Consider the following 9,266-nt stretch of genomic DNA (forward strand, 5'->3'; position numbering starts at 1 on the left):
TTAGAAGACAATAGACACTTTATTACATTTTTCTTTCATACACAAGGTATAACTGCAAACTTTGTTAAAGTGAAAATGGTTGTATAACATTTAATATTCATCATCAAGCATGCAATATCTTTTTAGCACATGCAGCATGTCTCTAACACCTTTTGTGAATAAAAATTAGTATTGAAGAGGGACATTATAGTTAAAAGGAGACTCAAGAAAGTAGCTACAAGTGATAGAATCGTTGTCAGCCATTTCCATTTCCATATCTTAACATATCAATATCAAATTACAAAACTTCAAAATCAATTTTTGAGCAACAGTTGAGATCAAATTACTAACCCAGTCACCAAGGAGACTGAAGAAAATGTGATTGTGCAGGTCTTTATTAACCGTAGAGCATGAATGTGATCACCACTATGTTCAAAATCATCACAGATAATATCTTCAAGCTGTTACACCAATTGCAAAAGTTGGTAATTTTTATAATGCTTCAAGCATGTAGTAGGTGTACAAAGGAAGCACAATATAATTAAATGCAAGTTCCACATATGACAATACTTATCCAGCTCACAAAACACGTGCAATTCAATGCCATTAGCAAATGAAAACTTCATAGCAGCTAGAAGTAATCTCCACACCTACAGGAGCATCAAACAAAGTGAAACCCCCAAAAAGTAAGACTAAAATAGGGATTACTGATAATACCAGGTAAAATTATAGTGAAAAAGCTGAGGTCTTTAAACCCATTCAATATAATGAGGTCAATGCATATAGCCAAATATAAGTATCGGACATGGTAAAAGATTAAAGAAGTAAAAAAGGATAGCACAACCGTAATGTAACCAATAAAGGTGGCAATGTCAACCTGTTAATATAAATGAGTTATTGTGTATTCTATTTGTTTAATAACCGATCAACTGAAGGAAAAATCGTATCAATGAACAAAAATGTTCAGACGTGTTAACAGGTTATAGGAATCAAAAGTCGTCGAAATCTATTTTATTTAAAAAAACTACTATTTTTATTTAGTAACTTATTTCTTTTAACTGTATTTTACATGTGAACTATTTATAAAGTTTAAGAAATACACAATAAATAACCTGTTTCAGTTGAGAATGGATATCCGATGTTTCAATTGGGAGTCGCCATGCTCTAGAAAACGCAAGACCCTCGAATCTTTTAATGCATTGATGATTCTCTGTGGAATAACAATTATTAAAAGAAGATTATCGATTCAATTGGATTGTAGATGCTTCAAGTAGAGGAAGAAGAAAGTGATATCTAGAGTTTTGACCTACATCGACTAATGGTATTTGTAGTGAATTTGAATAAAATTGAAAACCTCAATTCTTAGAACATGAACATAATATATCATTACTATAGCTAAAATATGTAAAAAAAAATAGTGAAACATGTCGAGTCAACAACCAGCTAAACCATATGGCTAATCTAGTCATAATATAAAAATCCCCAAGTTCAGGTAAAGTACATAGCAAAAGAGACCTTAGTTGGAGATCAGCTCTTGAATCTTGATTTTAGAAAGACCCATCTACACATCAAACATGGTAAAATAAAACTTTCAATCAACAAACTCATATAACATTCAGTTGATCAATCAATAAAAATTTTAAAAAGGTGAAAACTTGAACCTTGAACAGGATATGATCAAGCGGTTCCTGAACATAGGGTAAAAGCCAATCAAACTCCCCAGCTAGCTGGTGCGCACCCTATCGACCTGTTCAGCTAGCCGGTGCGTAATATAGAACCACATTCCTTGTAAAAAGTGGATGACTACCTGCTTCAATTGGTGATATATACATAAATTAAAAAATTAAAAAACTCAGTAAGTAATACATAACATTTGCTTTACTTTTGAAAACACAAACAGAATAAAAATGGTAATTTTACCTTTGCTCGTTGTTGTGCCATTGTTGCATATGCTACTGGACACGATGTTGCAGTTGCTAGACATGATAAACGGCTTGGATGGTTTCACAATTTGAAAATAAGGTGTGAACGCCTCTATTCATACATAAATTATGTAAACTTTATAGTGGAGGTGGCAATGCGTCAACACAGGTAATCATTAGTGTGAGCTGAAATGGGTTGGGTAGTCGGACCACAAACACATCATTTATCATTTTTGGTTATACAAAATCTGTATTATTACAATGTATTCTAAACATTAATGAGGATTCGTTTTAGGTTTTGGTGTATTTACATACACTTCCGCTGAGTTTCAAACCGTTTGATCAAGCTTGACTCATCTAGCCAGTTAGATTTGTTCAAAGCAATTCTCTTTAGTTAAATCATTTAAAACATAATATGTTTGACCCGTTTAAAATACAAAAAAAATAACCTACTAATATATAGAAGGTAAGGATGGGCATTTGGTACTTGAGACCAGTACTGTACCAAATTATTTTCGGTACCGATTCGTACCCACTTTTTGGCATTTTTGGTACCGGTACTTTTGGTCAGTACTGCAATATCTACTATAATAAAAAATCCACATTAAAAATCACAAATCCTTGATACATCAGATTATTTTTTATTCATAGGCAAAAAAATAAAAATAAAAAATACGGATATAAAACACACATCACCTTCAAATAGCTGTTGTTATATTCTTCAAAATTGTAGCACCGTAAACAAAACATCCTATTTCTTTGTTGTTTGCTTGAAAAACACAACTTTTTAACAGCGAATAAAACTGCAATATGAAGTAAGAAGAGAAAACTGGAATATAATTACCGCAATAACGTCTGAAAGTGAAGGTTGTTTCTTCTTCGTGTGGAGAAGATGCGACTGCCATTAACTTAGTATACTGGTAAATAAACTTTGGTCATATAAAAATATTAGAATTCAAGAGATTTTGTAACTTACAACATTCATATTAGCAGCCCATATAGCAAATTAATGTTCCCAATTCCTTAATGTAGAAAGCGGTGCTACTAAATGAGGGGAGACATTCTCTTTAGACAACGATGCCAAAAAAGCAATACTTTGTATCGTTTCCCTGAATGTTATAAAGCATACTATAAAGGTAAAGGTTACTTTTTCATAAATATATAAAAACAAATTTTTAAAAAATATAAGGAAATCTTACCAAGACCCATTTCGTCTGCAAGTATCACATGTGTTTGTTTAGACTTTAGACCATGAGAAACGTAAGAAATTCAATCCTTCAAGCTGGTACGGAAGTAGCTCACCTATAGTTACACGTAATCAAGTTATGAGAACATCTTCTAGATTATACATATAGCTATTAAAATTGAGAGGCTTATACATATACCCAAAAAGCTTACATGCGGCAAATAGTTTTCAGCACTTAAATACATATTTAGAAGAGAGATGAGGCAGAACAATAACTTAGGCCCTTCGAGACTACAGCCAAGAAGAAGAAAAGCTAAAACATAAACCCTAACCTTTTTATCAACTTTTTACACCATATCAAAATTATTAGATTTGATATTGCATTATTTAATCATCATAACTGAAACAATACACATCTCCAACAACATCATTAACTGTCCAAGAAAGTAGTAGTTAGTTGATGGCTGGCTATTCGCTTAATTTATCACAGCACTTTGAAACTCAAAAGTAAAGACATATGCTAGCTAAGAACAACAAACACTCATGAAAACGTAAATGGTTGATATTTAAATAGCGTTAATTCATTAGGAGAAGCATGATAGTCATAGCTTGTAGCAATAAACGGGCCACCAGTAGTACGCCCGAAGTTGGTTCCTTCATGACACTATTAAAAAAATTAAATTAACAAATAAAGTTAAATCCATTATTATCAAGTGAGTGGGAACTAAAAATAATACATAAAAAGGTACAAAAAAGGATATTTTTGGCTGTCTTACTCTTGCCTGTCTCACTTATTTGGAGTGCCCGGATCTCCCGTCAGCCTACAAATGAACAAAACTATCGGTGTTATATTAAATAAATGTAAAAATTAAGACATAAGAAAAGGTACTTATGAATACTCTGAACCACCACCAGACTCACCCAATTCTGGAAAACCCTAACCATATAAATCAAACGCCACAACCACCTTGTCGACAGAAAAACTGAGCACCTAACAAATCGGAAAGAACAATCAAATATATAACAAATTAACAATCGGAATAACAAATAAAATTAACCCGATTTACACTTTGAATCCAAACTTGCTATCATAGTACCAAATAACATAAACCACATAAGATCAGGCGAAATAAAATCCCCAAAATTAAGGTAATCCACATATAAATATGTAATCAAAATCAAATACAACAAACCTAGTAAAATATTAGCAATCAAATCGAAAATATGAAATACCTCAAAAAGATTTGAAACAGGGAACATTATCGTCTCTCGAATCCTTTGGATGCTTCAAGTGCCGCCAGTTCCGATGACTCCTTCAAGAATCAATACAAAAACCTTAGAAACCGATGGTCACATTGTCTCACAATCAAGGGTTCCTAGGAAAAACCAATATTAAAAAAGACATGAAACAAAAATTAACATTAGAAACTTTCATGAATCAGGTTACAAATTAAAAAAACAAACTTACCAGGTTACTTTTGACCGTAGAGAGATGAGATCTAGGTTCTTTCAATTGAAAAAAAAGAGAACTAATTGGAGGCAAAGGATGAAAAGAAACGCTTGTGTTAATTCTATATTTAGGGTTCTTGGTATTGCAAATTAGATCCGGTTATCGGACTGACTGGATCACAACAATCGGAGAACCAGGATACAACTGATTTCAGATGAGATATACAAAACAAAAGAAATTATTAGTTATAAAATCTAAAATATCAAGAACGATAGTTGATCCATTGACAAAATCTAACCTTTATCACGAAGATCAGAGTCGGATTCATAGAGGAATGAATGAGAGGCAGAGAGCGATTCATTGATAACGCAGAAACCCTAACAATTCCAAAGCGTGTGAGAGACGGAACATAATCAAGAGTTAGAGATGAAACTGAAATTAGGGTTTCTCAATGAAATTCATTTGAAAAAGGAAACGATTTTATAATTTTGGCAAGATTGAGGGCGGATTGTTTGAGAAGCTATGTGAAGGTAGCGTCTATTCATTTGCCGCTCAAAGAAAGAATTCGAGAAACAATTAGATGCCACGTGGCATCTGGTAGCCTAATTACATGCCAAGTGGCATAAGTTTGTTTTGTTTTAATATAGATAATAGATTGCTTGGCAATTAGTCATTTATTTATTTCATTATTAATACATATATACACTGTATTTTATTTATTAATCAGCTTTTACTAGAAGTGTTCCGCTACGCTTTGCGCAAGGGACACAGCGATTTTAAATGAAATGTAGATGAATCAATAAAATAATACTAATAAAAAAACTTAAAACTAAAATATTACAAAAATAAAACAAAAAAAGTATTAGCTTCCCCCAACCCCAATTGGTTTTAGGAGGTTCGATTTATTTTTGGCCCAACCTGATTTCTAGCCCAAACCAATTTGGCCAAAAACCAGTTCAAATCCTTAAAAAAAAAAAAAAAAAAAAAAAAAAAAAAAACTTGAATCGGTTTTGAACTCGGACTAGTTTGAAAAAAAAATCGGCGAGGTTCTCGTGGTTATAGAAAAAAATATTTGAACATACGTTGTTATTACTTATTGCATGACATTATGTCTTACTAATATGATTTTCGATTTATGTAAGCTTCTATATTTTGATTGACTAAGTTTTATTCTTGTTGAGGTGTTTGTGCTCCTCTTAACCCTTTACCCATTGATTCCAAGCGAACATTTTCTCTGTTCACATTCTAACGGTTAATTATGAAAACGGAGCAACAACACAAAATCCTGAAACACTGATGGTGCATCGGTTTCAATAACCCACAGCTTGAGCTTTTATTTGTTGACGGTTTCAATTTCTCATTTCATTAATCATTTACCCTTAAGAAGAAGAAAAGACAATTTGACTTTTCATGATATTTTTGATTTGCCGGTAGAATATTAAGTAAAACGAGTTTTTAGGATCTATACGTTGCAATGATACCATTATACAGAACAAAAGATAGACATAAAAAATGTTGAATCATACACGTGCGTTGTGTAATGTTAACTTGCTGAATCTAGACCGAAACGTAAACATTATCGTGAAAAAGAATAACTAAATAACTTTTTAGAAATTATTTAAGATATTCTGTTGTTCTAAAACATACTGAATCGTTCATATAAAAAACACTTAAACATAGATTTTAACGGTTAAATTAAACAAAAATACAAATACATGATAGGTTGCCCGATGATTGCTTATCTACGTCGCTAGGAGCCCTAGGTTTCATTTGTCAGACTCCACCTTTCGAAGTTGAGATCACTTAGAGCAGTTTGTATACGTTTTTGGTACATCGTTAGGAGTCCTAGGTTTCGTATGCTATACAATGTTGCTTGTCCTTGCCCAATTTGGCACATAACCCATGAGTTTTACGAGGTGAATCACTGGATTGTAGCGCGAAGGGAAGAAGACAGCATGTTCTAGTTTTCCCTTTTCTGTTCAATGATGCGAAGTTCCCAAAATTAGGATAGTGGGGGTTCGGGATTCCAATTGTCTTTTTAGACATGTGAATCAAGGTTTCGTTATATTCAATCTATGGACAAGTTGGACATTTAGAATCCGAATGAATTGGAGCCAACGTTGAGGTTCATAGATGCGTATCTAGAAACGAGGATGATAACTAACTCGGATGAGGAACAACATTAGATTCTCTGTGACTTGCTTCCTGTAGGGGAATCGACAATTATCTTTGTCCTTGGTCACTTTTTGTATCAACAGTTGCTAGGGGGAATTGTACGCAAATGTATTAATGCAACGAAGGATACATTGTAGTCATCGATGACATTAAGGAGGTTGCATATTGCATGCAAACAAGAATGGTGAGGGCCCGTCTTCCCCGGTCGTTTTATGTCAGTGTTCGGTAACCGTAGATACGAGCTTGAATCCACCACAGGCTCTGGTACCGATTGATTTCGTGAGGATCCAAGGGTATTATTATGTGCAGAAGATAGCTAGATGATCTCGTGAATATCCCATTCGTGCGGATTCCTCCACATGGCAGGTTGAATGTGTGATCCTAACGTACGACATCGGCAGTGAACAGTGAAAGCCAAAAGCGGGTGTTGAAACAACCATTGTTTGTTCAAGACTTGGGTTGTAAGGTTGGTGAACCTCTGGAAGTTAAGGTACAAATTTCCCATTGTTTCTCTTTGCTTTGCTGCTTGTTAAGAACTATATATAGCATGAGGTTATCTGATGTATATCCCAGACTAATGAATCTGGACTTTAGTATGCAAATTGAGAGTTACTAAATTTGAAATACGGTTTGTTATGCATAAAATTACCATAAATTGTACATAGCGGCACGTCTCCATTAAGTTTAGTAAGAGAAATTGTATACCCGATTTGAAGAGGATTCGTATCCTGAAATCGCACAGGTTACTTACATGATAAAAGATCCCCAACCAACGTAGATATGAAAATTATGGAACCCAAAAATCGTATGTAGATCTCAAATGAAGATAGATTAGATTTAGAAATTCTTGTGAAACTAGACGAGCTCAGATCTATAGTAGGTCCAAAAATAAGACATGGATCTAGCCAAAAAAACACTGGTAGCTTGAGCCGAGAAGGTCAAGATGTGTTGATTGCTTAAACGAACACAGATCTGAAGAAAACGGATCTGGATCTCGCATATGTCTCCGGAAATCACAGATCCGGATATCGAGTGGAGAAGAACAAATTGTGGTTTGTTGTTGGTCCACAGATGACGCCAATGACTAAACAAATCATGGCGGATGGTTTCGGATTTGTCTTCTTAGGTGGAATAACTTCTGAACAGGAAAAACTAACCACATCTCGACTTCTCTATCTAGGTCCAGACTTACAATACCAAGAAAACTCGTTTGAAAGGGTCAGATCTCCGATGCTCAAGACAGTATTCGGTTCACCATTAATAAGCAATAAATGTAAGTGAGAGTAGAGTTGGAGTAGAGAGAACAAAGAGAGAGAGAGTGTGTGTTCTTTTAGAGGCGAATCCTCCTTTATATAGTGGAGACTTAGGGTTTTTCATGAGCTTTATGCCTTTGGGCCCAAAACCATTGGGCTAGACCGTATTTCCAGGATATTACTCTACATGATCCATTTTTTTCATAAAGTTTGAAAGAATTAGAGAGTAGATTAAAAATATGTGAAGGTTTATATGTAGATATAGGTAAAATGAAATTTTGAATTTCCACAGCTAATTTAGTTGAAAGATAGAGCACATATTTTTTTGGAGTTTAAAGCGCCAGTTAAGGGCTTGACGACAAGTTGCAGGACGCATCCATTTGGATCTCCCGTCTTAGCGCCCGAGATGAAATCATACTAAATATTAGCTATACGATAGCTTTAGCAAATATAAATTCAATTAGTTAGTAGGAATCCACATGAAAAATGGTAACAGTTAGTGGATTTACTTAAAGCTACCCAACCCACCAAGTAAATTACTCTATATAATATTTAGAGTAAGTTCTTAGGAAAAGTACTCAAAATACCCCCTCTTTTTGCAAATTAATTACAAAATTGCCTAGCAATTAACAAGGCAAAAAAGAGTAGAGCTAGACATGGGGTAACAAATGTGGGTCCACCACAACAAAAGATAAAAACGAATTGTACTTTTGTATTGACCACAAAAGTTTGTTTGACATTGATCCCTTAATTTTGTCTTTTACTTAGAGTTTTCTTTCATATCCCTTTAAATTTCAAAGTTGTCACTTTTATCGTCATTTCCTAAAAACCTTATATTAGTCGGCGTTTGCTTACTACTTTACACGGTTTTATGTCCTCCATGCACGCTTTCTCGGGTTTGTCTAAAAACCTTATATTAGCTGTTTTGGGTCTTTAGGTTAAGCTTTCTCGGTAAAAAAATTGGGTGTCTCTATGTTTTACGCTTGCTCGCGGTATAAGTTCGTGTTTGTCTTTGCTTACGTTTTACGTCACATGGCACTATAAATTCACATTTTTGTTTTATGATTTTTTTCCGGTTTTGATCGTCATTTGCTTACAATTTAGCACGATTTAGGACCACCGCACCCGCAACGCGGGGCGGGTTAACCACTAGTTTAGTACATTGAGAACAAGAAGAAACATAATCAAAATTCAATTAACTGGTAACCTTAGCTTGTTGGAAATCAAACACAAAAGCGGATGAGCAATACACAAAATATTGATAATACTTGCTTGAATTTCAGAATTTATTTAAAACGCAT

General features: G+C 34.1%; 1 long non-coding RNA gene across 1 annotated transcript; it reads right to left on the reverse strand.

Moving 5' to 3' along the window:
• Positions 1-452: 452 nt before the first annotated feature.
• On the reverse strand, positions 453-4,480 carry LOC110917825. Its single transcript, XR_004884280.1, has 10 exons — positions 4,321-4,480; positions 4,009-4,078; positions 3,864-3,908; positions 3,101-3,203; positions 2,878-3,010; positions 1,900-2,799; positions 1,641-1,786; positions 1,495-1,540; positions 1,092-1,189; positions 453-629 (listed from the first exon to the last, which is right to left on the reverse strand). It is a non-coding gene; the product is annotated as an uncharacterized LOC110917825 (long non-coding RNA).
• Positions 4,481-9,266: the final 4,786 nt, after the last annotated feature.

Source organism: Helianthus annuus, chromosome 16 (genome assembly GCF_002127325.2).
Source record: "Helianthus annuus cultivar XRQ/B chromosome 16, HanXRQr2.0-SUNRISE, whole genome shotgun sequence".
Lineage (NCBI taxonomy): Eukaryota > Viridiplantae > Streptophyta > Magnoliopsida > Asterales > Asteraceae > Helianthus > Helianthus annuus.